This window comes from Equus quagga, chromosome 3, assembly GCF_021613505.1.
Source record: "Equus quagga isolate Etosha38 chromosome 3, UCLA_HA_Equagga_1.0, whole genome shotgun sequence".
NCBI classification, from domain to species: domain Eukaryota; kingdom Metazoa; phylum Chordata; class Mammalia; order Perissodactyla; family Equidae; genus Equus; species Equus quagga.
Window position 1 is genome coordinate 30884224 of NC_060269.1, and position 16240 is coordinate 30900463.

At 38.2% G+C, this 16240-nt stretch overlaps 1 protein-coding gene across 14 annotated transcripts in view; it reads left to right on the forward strand.

Annotated features, from left to right (window-relative positions):
- The window catches only part of IL15 (interleukin 15), a 124747-nt gene that overhangs the window by 90425 nt on the left and 18082 nt on the right, over positions 1-16240 (forward strand). Inside the window, exon 1 of one of the 14 annotated variants that reach the window (XM_046657206.1) lies at positions 8892-9016. The exons of the other annotated variants lie outside the window; for them this stretch is intronic. The gene's annotated coding sequence lies outside the window, so the exon portion shown is untranslated. Of the gene's footprint in view, positions 1-8891; positions 9017-16240 lie in introns of those variants that run through there. 14 annotated transcript variants of the gene reach the window in all.

The window sequence follows — 16240 nt, forward strand, 5'->3', positions numbered from 1 at the left end:
ATGTTGATTGAAGATTCAGAAGTTTTTTCTTACTTGAAATGGAACTTTAATGCCAGTTCTTCCTTATTATAACTTGTTCTTCACTTAAATTTTGTGGCCGTGTCACCCTGGCTTTGTGTCCTTATTGGCTGACGTCTGATATTCAGCTCAGCCATTACAAACCTTTATTCTCCCTGTAATTCTGCTGCTTATTAGTGGTCCTATTTTACCTCAATTAGGCAGAGCCTGAGAGAGTGCCTGTTTTCCATTATTGTACATTTTCCTTCTTTCCCCAGAACACCTTTTGATTCTTACTCTGGATTCTTACATGAGATGCACTGTGAAACACAATTCTTTCCTTCCTTTTTGTTCTCATGAGTTGTCATGTTTAATTAACCTGAGTAAATAGAAGGAGGAGAAGAAACTTTTTAAAGGGTAATAGAAGTCACAGTAATATTTTGCTTTGCCTGGAAACATGTTACTCAGCATCCAAACAGAGTGTAGACTCTACAGATATTTCTTCACATTTTCCTTTAAAAATAAATAAATAAAAGGGTAAATGGCACTTCAGACAGGCTGTTGCATTGTGCCTTAATGGCCCATGGTAGCCCAGATGTTGCAGTGCTGTAAATGGGAAGAGAATTTTCTTTCGTCTTCTTTTCTGCTAATGGTGTTTATTTGACGTAAATATTAAGTTCTAGCACGATAATAGGTGCCCAGGGGAATCAAAGTGAAATAACAAGATTCTTAATATATTTTTCATTTCCGGATAATTTGTGTTTCATGTATTTCTCATGGAAACTGAGAAAACATTTTTTTTCCCAAAGGCAATTACTCTGCATGGCCTTTTTACCCTGTTATAGGGCCTTCTTTCTTTCCAGATAATAACCCACAGAATCTCTTTGTGTGCTCAAGTTAAGTCATTAACGGCTTGACAAAGTGTTGTTAGTGCAGAAAGCTTATTCTCTTCATTGGTTGAATGTAACTTCCAGACATTAAGTGACCCATTTTGTTGTTCCTGAGGCTAAGAATCATTATTTTCTTTTGGTACCATACAGATTGTGGATTTCAGTTTAATCCAGAAACTCACAACTCATGTTGAAGTAATTTCTACTGAGAAGTGATTTTTCTAGATAATTGTTCAAATTTTTTGATTGAGTCAACATTAGATACAACAGTGGAACGGGCATGCTCTACTGTAGAGATTATAAATGGAAGACTTTGTTCTTTTAGTTTACTTTTCCTCCTTCACTAATAGTTTTTGCTGAACTGTTGGTTTTTCCTGAACATTTCTTCAGAGTTAACAACAAAGACAAGTTCAACCATTGTCTTCCCTTATAAATTATTAATACAATAACATCCAGCTTTGTTCTCCTTGTGTGTACCTCCTTCTTCTTAAATGAAAACCCGTATTTGTTGAAAGAAAATATGAACACTAAGAAAACTTTACTTAATGATGACTAACTCTGAATTTTCTTTGCCAAGTCTAACCTTGGAAAATATTGATAATTGAATTCTATAAATGAAATTAGTTTTATCTAGTTACAGATTTTTCCCTGTCAAACTTTTGTTCAAAACTACTTAAGATATAAGGTACTAGCTGGAATTTTCCATCAGAAAGTCAGTACTGTTTAATTCCACACGTGTACAACATACATGCATGATATATAATCACGTTAAAAAATAACTAAGTTCTGTAAGAACAGAAATTTTATCTCTTGTTCTCTGCCATGGCAAATATGCACGTGTGTGCGCACATGTACCCGCATACATATACGCAGTGGAAATCCAGCACTGGGAAGTTCCCTGGACAGTTAGGGAAAGGTGAGACGCAATGTGGTATAATGGAAACAGTATGGACTTGGTATCTCCTTTGGGTTGTTCTATTAACTGCACTGTGCTAAACTGGAACAAGTTATTTAATAACTTCTGACTCACTTTTATCTTGTCTGTGTATTAGGACAACATTCCCAAGTTTACTTTCACATTCGGTCATTGGAATAATAGCTGTTTCAAGGTGGAGAATAAAGCTTTAGGCTGGAGAGGAGGTGGTACCAATTTTCAGGAAAAGGAAAAAGCATTACTCACTTTTCACTTCTATCTATAGTTAGAGTTCTAAAGGGGGCTATAACCCCAACATATCGTGAATGGATTTGTGGAGAGATCGAATAATAACCAGCTTTAGGAGGCAGGTGAAAATACAGAAACAATATGAATATTTGGTAAAGTAAATTTAAAAAAATACTCTTAAGGGAGAAACAGTAGCAAAGAGAGCTACAATCAAGATGGAAGCTCTTATTGGGCGTATCTGCTGGAGAGAATGGCAAATTTTGTGTAGGATCTCAGCTAATAATGACCCAACCCTGTATTTATGCAGCTAATAATTAACATGTGGGCTCAGCATGAAGTCAACTCCAAATTCTCATTCTTGAATAATCAACAGTCTTCCCTTTCCTGTAAAAAGAATGACTGTTGGAGGTCGGCCCAGTGGCATAGTGGTTAAGTTCACATGCTGCGCTTTGGTGGCCTAGGGTTCGCAGGTTTGGATCCTGGGTGTAGACCGACACAGCACGCATCAAGCCATGCTGTGGCGGCATTCCATGTAGAAAAATTAGAAGGGCTTACAACTAGGATATACAGCTATGTGCTGGGGCTTTGGAGGGGAAAAAAAAAAAAAGGGAATATTGGCAGCAGGTGTTAGCTCAGGGTCAATCTTCCTCGCCAAAACACATTAAAAAAGAAAAAAAGGAATGACTGTTGATGACCAAGAATCATAATTTATTAAAGTAGAAAGGCCATTTATCAGATTAGGGTAATTGTTTAATAGATAAACAACTGATCTGAGTGTTTATACTAGCTGATATTAAAAAATGATGTGTGACTTTTTTCTCTTCAGTTATGCACCTGATTACTAATTCCTCTTAAGTACGACTGTTAGGTATCATCTCTGTCTAAGAATCTAGTTGCATCCCATTGTCCAGAAAATCAAATCTGATTCCTCAGCTTGAATTTGAAGGTCACATGCAATCTGGCTGCAACCTGCCTATTCAAATGTGTTTCCTTTGATTTCCTTCAGTACCTTCCACTAACTGGCGCCTCTTAGCTTTTCTTTTACCCAGATGGTATTATTTATGCCAAGTCTATATTTGCTGGAATATCCTTCTTCCTATTCATATTTTATTCACTCTTTAATACTAACCTCAATTGCCACCCCATCCAAAAGCCTTCTCCATTTGCAGCAGCATTTATTCATACTTATTTATTATTCAGCTATTCATGCATTCACAATCACTTCACAAATATTTATTGAGTACTTTGTATGTTACAGGTTCTGGCCTCTCTTAATTGTGAATTTTTATTGCATGTATAGTCATATCCAAGTAGTTATACTGAGTTTATAGTTTAGTGTTTATTTTCCTCTGCTATGAAGCTGAGCCTGTATATACATATATATATATTTTTTTTTAAGAGAAATCATGAAATAGTGTAAGACATGACCAGGCAGGGCGTTATGAGGCTGATTCTGTGTCTCCTGTTGGCTGCTACTTAGTTCTTGGGTAATTTAAACCAGTCGACATTTATTAAGCTTCTATCATCTTTATTGCAGTGTTCAGCACTATAGGAGATACACAGATAGGTGTATTTTATGTATGTGTTGTGACATGTGTAAGAAAAAATCATTTTATGGAGCCAACAATCTAGAAGAAAGATCCTTAACTTGGGATCCTGAGACCTCTAAAGGACTTAATGTTTAAACTTCAAGTGATTTTATCTAAATTTTTGGATATGTGCTTATGTGCATTTTTCTGAGGAAAGAGTGCATAGCTTTTAGATGTTAAAGATGTTATTGGTCATCAAAAAAAAGGTTAAAAAGCTCATGATCCCAATGTATATAAAGCAAGTACCCAACTGAAGAGCGAGAGCCATAGAAGAGCCACAATATTCTAAGCTGGGTTTAGAAAGAGGTAAAATGATATCTGACTGTGGTCCTTTAGGGAAAGTCTTCCTAAAAGAGATGACTCTTGAAATGTATGCCATGTATCTTTTGGCCTCAGCTTCCTCATGGAAAAAGAAGGTTGATTATAGGATCTCTGTTATTCTTTCCAGTTATAAAATTTGTTACTTCTCTATTCGATCACCAAATACCTATCAAAATGCCAGGCACAACGTAGGTACTCAGAAAATATCTGTTAATTAGTCCTGAAACGAAACTTTAAAAATTTGTTTTCCCAAATATATCCACTGTCTGGAGTTGAAATTTTAGAACATTATAGCATTACTTCTCCAATGTTCCATGAATGAAAGGAAGACATCAGATATTTATAAATCATCGCTCACACTCTTTCACTTGGCAGATCGGAATGTTTAATTCATTACTTCCCTATTATTTATTCATAACATTTTTAAATACCTTTGTATTTTGTGGTGCTTTCTGTTACAGCCGTTTGGGCCTCCTCGTTAGTCTTTATATTTTGTGAGGATAAGAACTATCTCAAATCCACCTGATACACATCACCTCACAGATTCCCTTAACTAAATGGGGGCTTAGGAAATATTGAGTGGTAAATGAAAAGATGCATATCAAAGTACATGAAAACAATCTTTAAATTGCCTGTTTCAGTACAGCACAGAGTTTAAAGACCATGGGCTCAGGAGTGAGACGGCAGGTTCAGATCTTGACACAGCTTTGTCCTCCGTGAGTCACTTTTGGCAGGTTCCTTAAAGTCGTTGGCCTCAACTTCCTCATCTGTCAGGTGGGATAATGACAACATCGACCTCGTAAATTTAACTGAATAAATTAACGAAGTGCTTGGAAGAATGCCTGCACTCATAAATGAGGTAGAATCCAGGTTTGTGAGGCCTCAAGCTTTTGTAGTGTCTGGGACCCTCTTTAAGAAAAAGAATACAAAATTATGAATACAAAACTAGTTAATTAGAACATTTTTCAGCTATTTATTTAGAGTGGGAAAAGAAATAATCAATTACAGATATCAAAAAACTGAAAAATACCACAAACATCACCAAATATTGTCATCATTAATAAACTTCTTGACTCATCTTTGTAGACTTTTATTTCCTATATGTTTTTGTCTGCATGCACTCAGATTTCCTCTTTCATATGATAATGATTTTTAGTATTTTCTATAGAGAGAATAGAAGGAAAATTTATTCTTTTCTCTAGCAAAGTAGGTCGAAATTTGTTTTTTATTATTAATTGTTAAGGAAGTATTCCTTTATCTTCAGAACACATTCCTGGCAATACCATATTTCTGACTCCCTCTGTGGCTTCGTGTTCAGGAAGTCCTTCTTGTCTGGAGAGAAGCCCCAGAGAAGTCCAGGTTTTGAGTTTCACTTAGCATGATCTCAGACAGGCCAGTGCCTCCACAGTGGGTCCAGCCTGGCAGGCTGCCTGCTGCTCTCTCTTGACTCTCTATCACCACCTTGTAGGCGGGTCTTGCTATGAGAGATGGCCAGAGGGTGTAAATTGGCTGAGAGCCTGGGACATAATGATCCTAATGCATTGTATTCACATCCTTAGAGTCACAGATAAGGTCCAGATTTTCCGAGAGGTCTACTGGAGTTAGATTGTCATTGGAGTCCAAATAGATTGAAGGAAGTGTTGGCAGCCTGCCTGTTTACAATACCTGCTGCAAACCCAAGATGACTTCTAGGAGGTAGAAGGTGACGACCAGGCTGAAGCTACCCTCGTTGCCCCCACTACAGGTCTGGAGCTGTTGTTTCCTCACTGCAGGCATTGCAAGATAAGAGATGTTAGAAAGCCGCTGATTTCATGGTAAATCTGCCTCTCATTCTAAGTGCTCAGTAAATTAGCACTTACCATTGTTATTTTACTCTTTCATTGCCAAATAATTTTTGGTAAATCCCTAGAAATTTTGCAGTGAATGTCTTTTTTTGATCTTATATAATTTTTAAATTTTCAGCAACAATTCTCTTTCTCCACTTTATCCAGGGTAGGATTTCAGATGACCTAAACTCTTACTAAAATGGGTTTCAAAATGGGTTGTGCCAGAGAAAATTTATGTTTAATACTTCATGAGCATATTAAGATCAAATTATATTGCAATAAAAATGTTGTACTTCCTTCATTCTTAAATATCATTTATAGGGGGCACCATGCTGTGGCCATATTCTTTTTCAGGAATGAGGAACTTGTTATCCCAGCTGCTGGGAACGCTGCTTGCTTGAGTCTTCTGCTGACAGTTCTCTTTGGGAGAAACTCTTCTTCTCAAGGTCACATCCACTCCCCAGGGGCAGCCTGCATCTGGTGTTCCTTGGAGGGAAGAGAGTGTTATGAAGGCCCTCATTTACCCAACTTGGTACAGTTCCAGAGGGCCATCCCAGCTTCAGAGCTCCACAAAGCCTAGTCAGTGACTTCTTCCTCTACCCAATTCAGCTTTCTTCCTTTCCCCACAGGTAGTAAGCCTGAAGATATTTACCAGTATTTGTCCTGCACATAAATCTGTGTCTGTTTCCCAGAGAACCCTTCTCGAAACACCACCAATTTTTTAAGAACCACAATCTTTTTAATAACAGCTTTTCTGGAGATGAGGACAGAGATTACTTATAAGATGTGACCCTATTTCAGAAACATTTAAGCTGAAAAAAATGGGCTTCTTACGTTCAAGGAAATGTGCTATCAGGGTCCAAGAGAATGCTGTAATTGCTTGCTGTGTGATCGTGTTAGCTGTGACCTGAAGCAATTAGAAGCCTTTCACTGAAGCCTTTATCTGAAGAAAGGTTAAAGATTATTGTTCTTTCTTTTTCTCACTGGAGTTTTCTCCTTACATGCCCTCCTAGCTTGATCTCATCTGAAGTTGAGGTTTTAGGCCATTGTGTTATATCTCCAGCCCTGCCAACTCTAGAACTTCTAATTTGCATATTCATCTCTCTGCCAGAACATTTTCTTTGATAGCCTACCAGCCTCCTAAATGTAACATGTCCAACACTGGTGAGTCATTTTCTCCTCAAACCAGCCCTGTCTTGTGTCCGGTCTCAATTGGTGGTGCCACTAACCTGACATTCCAAACCATAAAACCCATTAGTCATTCTAGACTCTTCCTCCTCCCTCACCCTACATACCAGACAGCCAATAAGACCTGCCAATTTTGTTGGAGAGTATTGCTTTGCCAAGTAACACTATTAATACTTTTCAATTCCTATTACTACTTCCTCAATTTAGGTCTTTATGTGGACTATTATATAATAATTAACTATTTTTTTACCTTCAGGCTAGCTTCCTGTAAATACACCCTTTGTGCAGTGGTCAAGATGATCTATATCAACCACAAATTTGGTCATGCCATTACATTCATGAACACAATGCACAGCAAGTGGTCCTGTCAAGCAAGGCTGCCCATGACGTAACCCGTTCATCATTTACCCTACTGCTACCACTCCCTAGCTCCAACCTGATGTGCCAGGAAAATTGAAGTGCTTGGAGTTTACCTGCAGGCTCTGTTTGTCTCTTGCTTCTGTGCCTTTTCCCATTTTTTCCCCTCTGCCTGGAAAGCCCTTTTCTTATTTCTTAGATTGGCTAACTTTAAACATCTTGTAAAGTAATCCATTTTTGTCATCTCCTCTAGCATGTTTTCTCTCAATCTGAAAATCTAGATACCCAAACTGTCTTAGCATTTATAATTATTATAACGAAAGCATGTGTGCGTTTCTGTAGTTTCCTAAAGGACGGAGACTATGCTTATTCTCATTGGTGACCTTAGTGCCAGGCTCACAGAGGGCACTCCGTAAATGTCTGCCATACAGAAGTGAAGAGTGAAGACAATAGATCCCTGGTTCCCTTTGCATTTACTGATTCGTTGCTTGTTTGGTATGTTATCAGGATTCCTGAAATTCTTTCTGAATTCTGTCCTGAAATCCAGCTCTCTTCCCTACATCCTGATAAAAGTGGATATCTAATAATCATGAAACTTAATCTTTTCAAAGCTGAACTCCTGACTTGTTCCTCAGACCTCTCCTCTCACAATCTCCCTTGTTTTAATGAATAGTAACCCTGCTCTTCTCATTTCAGGCCAAAACCCTCAGAGTCATGTGTGATACTTCTCCTTCTTTCATTTCTAACATCTGTTCATCAGCAAATCCCGTATCTTCAAAATATACTCTTCTCTCCATCTCCATTACTATTACCCTGGATTATTGTAGCAAACCCCCAACTTGTCTCCCTATGTGCATGCTTGCCAGTACAAAGTCTTTCCCAATATGCCAGCCAGAGTGTGGCTTTTAAAATCTAAGCCCATTTGTATTCTCTCTGTACTCAACGTGCCTCAAATGGGTTTCCCAGGTGGACTTTCCAAAGCCCCAGTCTGTACCTGATGGCATGGGTCCTTCTACTCTCCCCTGCCTAACGCTGACCTTACCTCCTGAATGTCTGGCTGAATTAGCATCCTTGACCTTCCCAGCATGCTTCTCCCACAAAGTCTTTGTATTTTTTGTTGCCTTCACCCAGAAAGCTGTTTCCTCAGATTGTGTTTGCTGACTTTTCCTTTAGATAGATCTCTGCTTAAATTTAACATCACCTGGTTAGCGAGGCCTTTCTTGCCCATCCTATGTAAAATAGAGGTTAATGTCACACATACAGTATTTATTGTTCTCCACGGTAACTGAGTACACCATCAGTCGTACTCTATAACTACTCATTTATCTGTTTTCTCATTTTATGGTTATTTTCAGTGTTGTGTCCTTATAAGAAGAGTGACTCATGCATAGTCAGAGATCAGTAAATATTTAATAAATGTATAAGTGAATGAAGGAACCAGAACTAAACTTCAGTTGTGGTCCTCAACATGTGTAGCATTGGGGAAATTATTTAACTTCTCTCGGTTTTACTTTCTTTATTTGCAAAATGAGGCTGATGATGCCTGCTGTATTTTTCTCAAAGGTTCTTGATGAGGTGCCAGTGTAACATTGACAGACGATGTTATGAGTCCTTACTATGTCTCGTGCACAATCTAAAGTGCTTTACGTGGAAAATTTCATTTCATCTTCACAGTGATCATAGGAGGTATGTTGTATGATCATGTTCATTTTACTGATTTGGAAAAGAAAAAGAACTCAGGTATATACACGTCTTGAAGTCATCTGGATGGTAAAAGAGAGAGCCGAGATTTGAACCCACGTAGCTGTGACTGCATATCAATGTTGACTGGCAGCCTGATTGTGCGCCTCCTCATTCCTTGCCTGTACCTAGTGGAAACGACTGCAGATAGGAATAGGTTTGTATTGGACACTCTTTATCAGTTGGGGAATATTTTGACATTTTTTGTTTTAGGAACTTATGCTGGATTTTGTCCAATATTTTCCCTCTCTGCAAAGGCAGCCATATGACTTTTCTCCTTTAATCTATTAGCGTAGTGAATACACCAATAAACCTTCTGATCTTGACCATCCTTTCATTTCAAGAATAAAACCTACTTAGTCATTTTTAATTGTATTCTGTTAACACACTGCTTGATGAATTTGTTAATTTTTTATTTTGGAAACTTGCATCTATGTTCATACAAGAGATTGCTATATAATTTTATTTTGGGAGATTTCATTACATGGTATTGATATCAGATTTTGTTGCTTCTGAATTAGAATAATTCTATACTACCATAAGGATTTATAAGTTCCTGAATGCTTGGGAAAACCTTCATAAAGTGTTTTCTTTTTTTTCTGTAGCAACCTTTTCTCTTGATTTTTGCTATTAATCATCATAAATGCCTTTCACATTCCCCAAATAAAATAATAATCTTAACATGAGCTTACTTCCTCCTCTTTTCCTACATCATTTCCCATGGGGAGAATTATCTGTGATTTTCTGTCCGCGTTGCTATATGGAAAAGTACACATTAGATAAGTGGTTGCCTGGTGTTGGGGTTGGGAATGGAGTAACAGCAAAGGGGTATGACAGAAATTTTTGTGATTTATAGATGTTTTATATCATGGTTGTGGTGATGATTTCATGGGTGTACACAACTGTCTAAACTCTGCACCTTTGTATTCCTAAAATGGATGTATTTTGTTATCTTGAACTTAGACCTCAATAAAGTTGATTTTAAAACTATGGTAGAAGTGTCAGAGAGAACAGGAAATCATTAGCAGGATGGGGAGAATGCCCATTAGAGGTTGCATCTCAGGAAACTATAATGACACTTTTTCTCCAGCAATACTTTGTAGCTTGGAATTTGAAATTGGCAAAATAAAAGTAGCAGAAAGGTGAAATGTGGAGGAAACTTGGGGTACACATTTAAGATATTATTACAGTGATTTATTGGGACACTCCTGAATAGGGAGGCAAGTGTAGCTAAGAGGATGATGGCTGTGAGGATGGGGACAATGTAATTGTAAACAAATGAAAAATGAAATCCAACAAACATGTAATATGTGCTTACTGTATTCCTAGTATGCTTTTGTGTGTTGGAGGTACAGTAGTGAACAAGATTTTCTAACCACAAGGATCTCACATTTTTGCAAAATAAATGAATGAATGAGGTAAAAACCATATACTTAAAAAAAAGTTACTGTTAATTATTTAGACCCAAATGAAAATGTTACTTGTTTTATGCTTCATACTTTCTTATATTCCACATCTTTTTCTTTTCTCTTAGCTAACTTTCTTATTTTCCTGGAATGCATTTTCACATAATAATTCACAGACATTCTGTGGATCTTACATTTCCTAAGATCTGGTATAAAAGAATATTCTTTGCCCTCTTTCTCAAATACTAGTAGCTTTCTAGGTTGAAACTCATTTTCCTTTAGACTTTGAAGATTAGTTCTATTGTCTTGTAAGTACCATGATCAGATTCATTCTGATTCTTGTCCTTCAGTAGCTTGTTTTTACTCCATGGGTGTTATTTGCTTATTTTTCTTTATCCTGGAATTAGGAAATTTAATTAAAAATAACCACATTTATCGTTTATCCTTTTTATGCCCCTTCAGTGTGAAAGCTGGTGTTTTTTTCCAACTCCATGAAGTTTTCTTTTATCATTTTTGTGATCATTTCTTCTTCTCCATCCTCTTTGCTCTTTCTGGAATTTCTTTTTGATACTGTGTTAGAATTTCCAGACCTATCACATAATTTCCAACTCTTTGTCCTTTTGTACTCTGGTTTGGGAGAATTTCTTCACCTTTCACAAGTGTTTTGAATGAAATGCTTTTGGAAAGTGGACTAGAGGAACAGATCTCACTGACTGTTCCTGGACAGTAGTTAAGTATCAAAGCTGTGTGGCTCTGGGGAAGCTGGCCATTTTACCTGCCCTAGAGAATTGTATAGCTAGCATTTCTCAAAAACTCTTAGAAAAAACATTTTTCAAGTACATTTGCACCAAATGATTAAAAAAAAGCACATGAATATATTGCTACACAGCACTGTGATCAGAAAGCAGTAAGAGCATCTACTGTACAAGCCGTTAGCCACATATATGCATCATCATTGTCTATCTTAGATGATGAACTACCTGAGGTGTTTCTATATTCATTTTTTATAATACCACCTGTTTAATTAATGCCTTTTGAATAGGCATGGTAACTGAGATGTCCAAATTTTATCACTCCCTTTGTCTCTGGCAGTATAGATAGTTAAATGGTTGTGATTTGCTTTGGAAGCATTTCAATATAATTAAGCAATTTGTCTTGTTTTAAGTATTCTCCAGAACTTAAAAGTTGTTTTATTTAAAAAAATATATATATATTGTAAACTTTGTATGGAAGAGTATTTTTTAAAAAGAGAAACGTCTTACCTGATCATTTATTTTTGTTGTTTTGGTAAACTGTGAGATTTATAGGCCCTATTAACCTGTTACATGGCCTTAAGAGAGAATTAAATACCAACTTCAGATCTTATCTTTGTATGAATTAGTTTTTAAAATTCACAGTAGTAACCCATGGTAACATAGTTCATATTGATTTTTTCCTAGCCTTAATATCGAACACAGGTTGTGTTTAAGGAAATTTCATATTTGGAAATTTCATAATACTGGTGTCAGTTGAAAACATCTTGAGAGCAGTTACTGAAAAAAATGCCAGTACACATAATGACAGGGCAATTTAAAACATGTGAAGATACCAGTTTCTTAACTGTATTCAAATTGGGCCTGATTAAGAGACTAATAGGATCAGAGGTCAGCAAACTATAGCCTTTGGGTAAAATCCACAAACCGTTTGTTTTGATAAATGAAGTTGTATTGGAACACAGCCATACCCATTCATTCATGGCTTGTTTATGGCTGTTTTCACACTATAGTGGCAGGTAAGTAGTGACAGAGGCTGTAAGAATTACAAAGCCTCATATTTACTATCTGACGCTTTACAAATGTTTACCAATTCCTGCTTTGTACAATGGTGACAGTTTTGTCTGTTCTTATCCACCACTACTTTCACAGTGTTATCAAATGACTCACTTTTCTCTGAATACACACTACACTTGTTTGCCTATGTCCTTTCTCAGGCTCTTTCCTGGCCCTAGAATGATGCTTCTCTCCTTTTACTCATATCTAAAATCTATTGATTCTTCAAGGTATGATTCCAAAAACACTTGCTCCATGAAACCGTATTATAAAAAAAGGAAATGAAATTTCCTGTATGTATCTCCTCAACACTCCCTTACATATACTCTAAAACCCCCTGCCTCTCTTTTGCTTGGCAAACACATCCATGATTAAATCTAGTTCTCTGCCTATTCCAGGCCTGCCTATTCCTTGCAGTAATGTGGCTGGAGAAAACACACACAAGCATACTAACTCATCTTACTCTTTGACCATTCACAACCATGAACTTCCAATAGGCATGGCTCTCATACCATACTTATATTTGTTTATTTGCCTACTTACCTCGATGGCTATTTCATATATTCTCCTCTGTCCTCAACCCCTATCACCTCCTCCCATCCTCACTCTCTGCTGATGACTTTTTGTCCTAATTCACTGAGAAAATTGAAGCAATAGTATAGAACTTACATGACCATATCTACCTACCTTCCAGCTACTGCATTCATCCTAATTCTGAACCTTCCTTCCCATGACAATAGATGATGCTTTCCCACCCCCGTTTGTGCATGAGACACTCTTGGCATTCTGAGCACCCAATTTCAATGTGGGAGGGGTGGTTCCCCCACCACGAACAAGCGATTTCTCAGACTCCAGCAGGGTATCCAAGAATTCAACTAAATTCTGGCACTATCGACCAGGAGATAGCATCAGATTCCACAGGTTGAGAGCTCAGTCCTACAAAACTGCTCCCCTACTCAACTTCAGACTCCAGTCTATAGCCCTGGACTTGCCAGTTGCAAGTCCAGGTTGTTCCCTGTGCTTCTGCCAACTGGCTATAAGTTAGTTTCCCGAGACCCCTTCCTTGGGTTGGATTAATTTACTAGAGCAGCTCACAGAACTCAGAGAAACATTTTACTCAACAGATCACCAGTTTATTGTAAGAGAATAAACTCAGGAACAGCCAGATGGAAGAGATGTATAGGGCAAGGTATAGGGAAAAGGCATGGAGCTTCTGTGCCCTCTCCAGGCTCGTTCCTCTCCCAGCACCTCCGCATGTTCACTCAACCCAGAAGCTCTCTGAACCTGTCCTTTTGGGATATTATGGTGGCTTCATTACATTGACAAGATTGATTAACTCACTGGCCATTGGTGATTGATTCAACCTCCAGCCCCTCTCCCCTCCCTTGGGTTGGGGGGAGAGGACTGAAAGTTCCAACCCTTTAATCACATGGTTGATTCTCCTGGCAACCAGCCCCCATCATTAGGTATTCTCCAAAAGTCACCTCATTAACATAACAAAAAATACCTTTATTGCTCTCCTCACTTTGGAAGTTCCAAGGGTTTTAGGAGCTCTGTGCCATCAATTGAGACAAAGACCATATGTATATTTCTCATTGTAAATCACAATATCACAGATACCATTCTCATCCTCACTTCCCTATTCAAGAACATCTCTCTGACAATTTTCTCTCTCTCCCTCAGTTTTTCCCTCAGCATACAAATGTGCTGCTGTTTCCTCCACCTTCTATCGCTTATTATCATGCCCTTGAGTACCCTGTTTGGGGGCAGTATTCTTCAAAACACTGACTGCACTAGCAATTTACAAATCTTTTCCTCTCCCTTTCTTCCCACTCCCTTTCAGGCAGGCTTCTGCTTCCATGACGCCCCTGTGAAAGTGAGCTTATCTGTCACCTGTGATCTATAGGTTGCTAAGCCCACTGGTCGGTGCTCAATTTATGACTTCCTTGACCTATCAGCACATCTACATGATCAGCATTTCCTTTTCCTGGATATACTTCTCTCAGTTGATTTCCAGAACGTTACACTCTCTTCATTTTTCCCTTTGGATATTTCTTTACAGTTCTTTTTTCTCCCTGACTAATTAATATTGAAGTACCCTGGCTCAGTCTTTGGTCTTTCTCTCTACCTTTTCTCTAACTTTCCCTTGTTTTCTCAACCAGTGTCATGAATCTCATACCTATTTCAGACTCAAGCCACTTTCCTGAACTCAAGATGTACATAGCCAACAGCCTATTTGACATTTCCACCTGCATATCTGATAGATCTCTCAAACTCAAAATGTCCAAAGCTGCAATTCCTGATCTGCCCCTTCTCTTCAAAATGTCTGTTGCACCCATGGCCTTCCTTATTTTGGCTCATGGCAACTCCATTTCTCGATTGCTCAGAGCGAAAGACTTGGAGTAATTCTTCTTTCTCTTATAGCCCACATCCAGTCTGTCAGGAAGTCCTTTTGGTTCTGTCAGAAAAATGTTTCCAGACTCCAATCACTTGTTCCTGTCTCCATTGCCACCCATCTTGTTGCAGCCATCACCATCTCTCATCTGAAGTCCTATAGTCTCAGACTCCCTGCTTCTATCCTTGCCCCACCTACAGCCTGCCCTTAACACAGGAGCCAAGAAGGACTCTTAAAAAGGACATTCACATGCTATCAATTTTCTGCTCAAAATTTTGCAAAATGTCTCACTTCAGATCCTTACAGTGGCTAAACGGACTCGATCCACTTCTACCTTTCTGACCTCACCTCAGACTACTCTCTGCCTTCCTCGCTCCATTGGCCTCTTTTCTGATCCTCAAACTCATATGTATGCAGCTGCCTTTGGCCCTTTACTCCAGCTGTACCCACTGCTTTGAAAGCTCTTCACTCAGATATCCTTGGAGCTCATGCCCTCACTGCCTCGTGTCTTTGATCTGATTTTGCTTTCACTGAACCCTACCCTGACCACTCTACTTAAGATGGCAACCCCATCTTTCTTACCTTAGTCTGTGTTTTCTTTTTCCTGTATCATTTAACCAGTATCTAATGAGATATATAACTAATTTATTTATGTATATTATATATGGTCTGTCTTTCGCCCTGAAACCAACGTTCTCTGTCTTCTGCATTCATTGATGTATCCCAAAGTCATACAAAAAATGCCCAGCACATAGGAAGTGCTCAATAAATATTTACTAAATGACCAAGGAGAGCCATGCTTTCTAAGTCTTTACAGTCCACATAAGCGCTCAAGCTTGCTTTGCCTTCATTTTTAGGTTTTTTGAGTGAACAAATGAATGTGTTCACCAAATAAACCAATACTTGTAATTCTTCTTATGTTGCTAAGTCTATTTAAATTTATTTTAGATGTGTGACTAGGCAAGTAAATCATTAAACAAATAAAACAAAAGAGCAGTGTGTTGGATTGTATTTCCTCACTGGGGAGAACTGCAATGTTGGTATAGAACATAACATGTTTACAGTTATTGTCATGTCACTCCAGAATTACAGCGGGTAGAGCTGCCCAGCTGTGTCGATTTGTCCACTCTTCCGGATGTCTTACCCCTGGGCAGTGACATCCTGCTGGGATAGCAGAGCTGCCATAAGGTCAACAGGCACCCTGCAGTGAGACCCAATCACAAGATTCCAAAAACTTCCTGCTTAAACTCTGTGAGCTCCTTGAGGGTAGGGCTGAGATTTAGTCGTTTTTTTAGTCCCAGATCCAGGCAGCCAGGTGAATGAAGGGCAAATCAATGATGCTGGTTGTGAGGGAATTTCACCACCAAATGCAATTAGTAAACACTGTTTCCCCACTTCTCCAAAAATATGACATAAAAGGAAGAGGACCATTTATTTCATCCCTAAATTTGTCCTCTCAGAAAGTAATTAACCTGGTTTCAGCCACTTGTCTCTAACAGGTATTGTGTGAGAATCAAAGGAGATAGTGTATGTGAATGAACTGGAGTTCTGTTTCATGCCA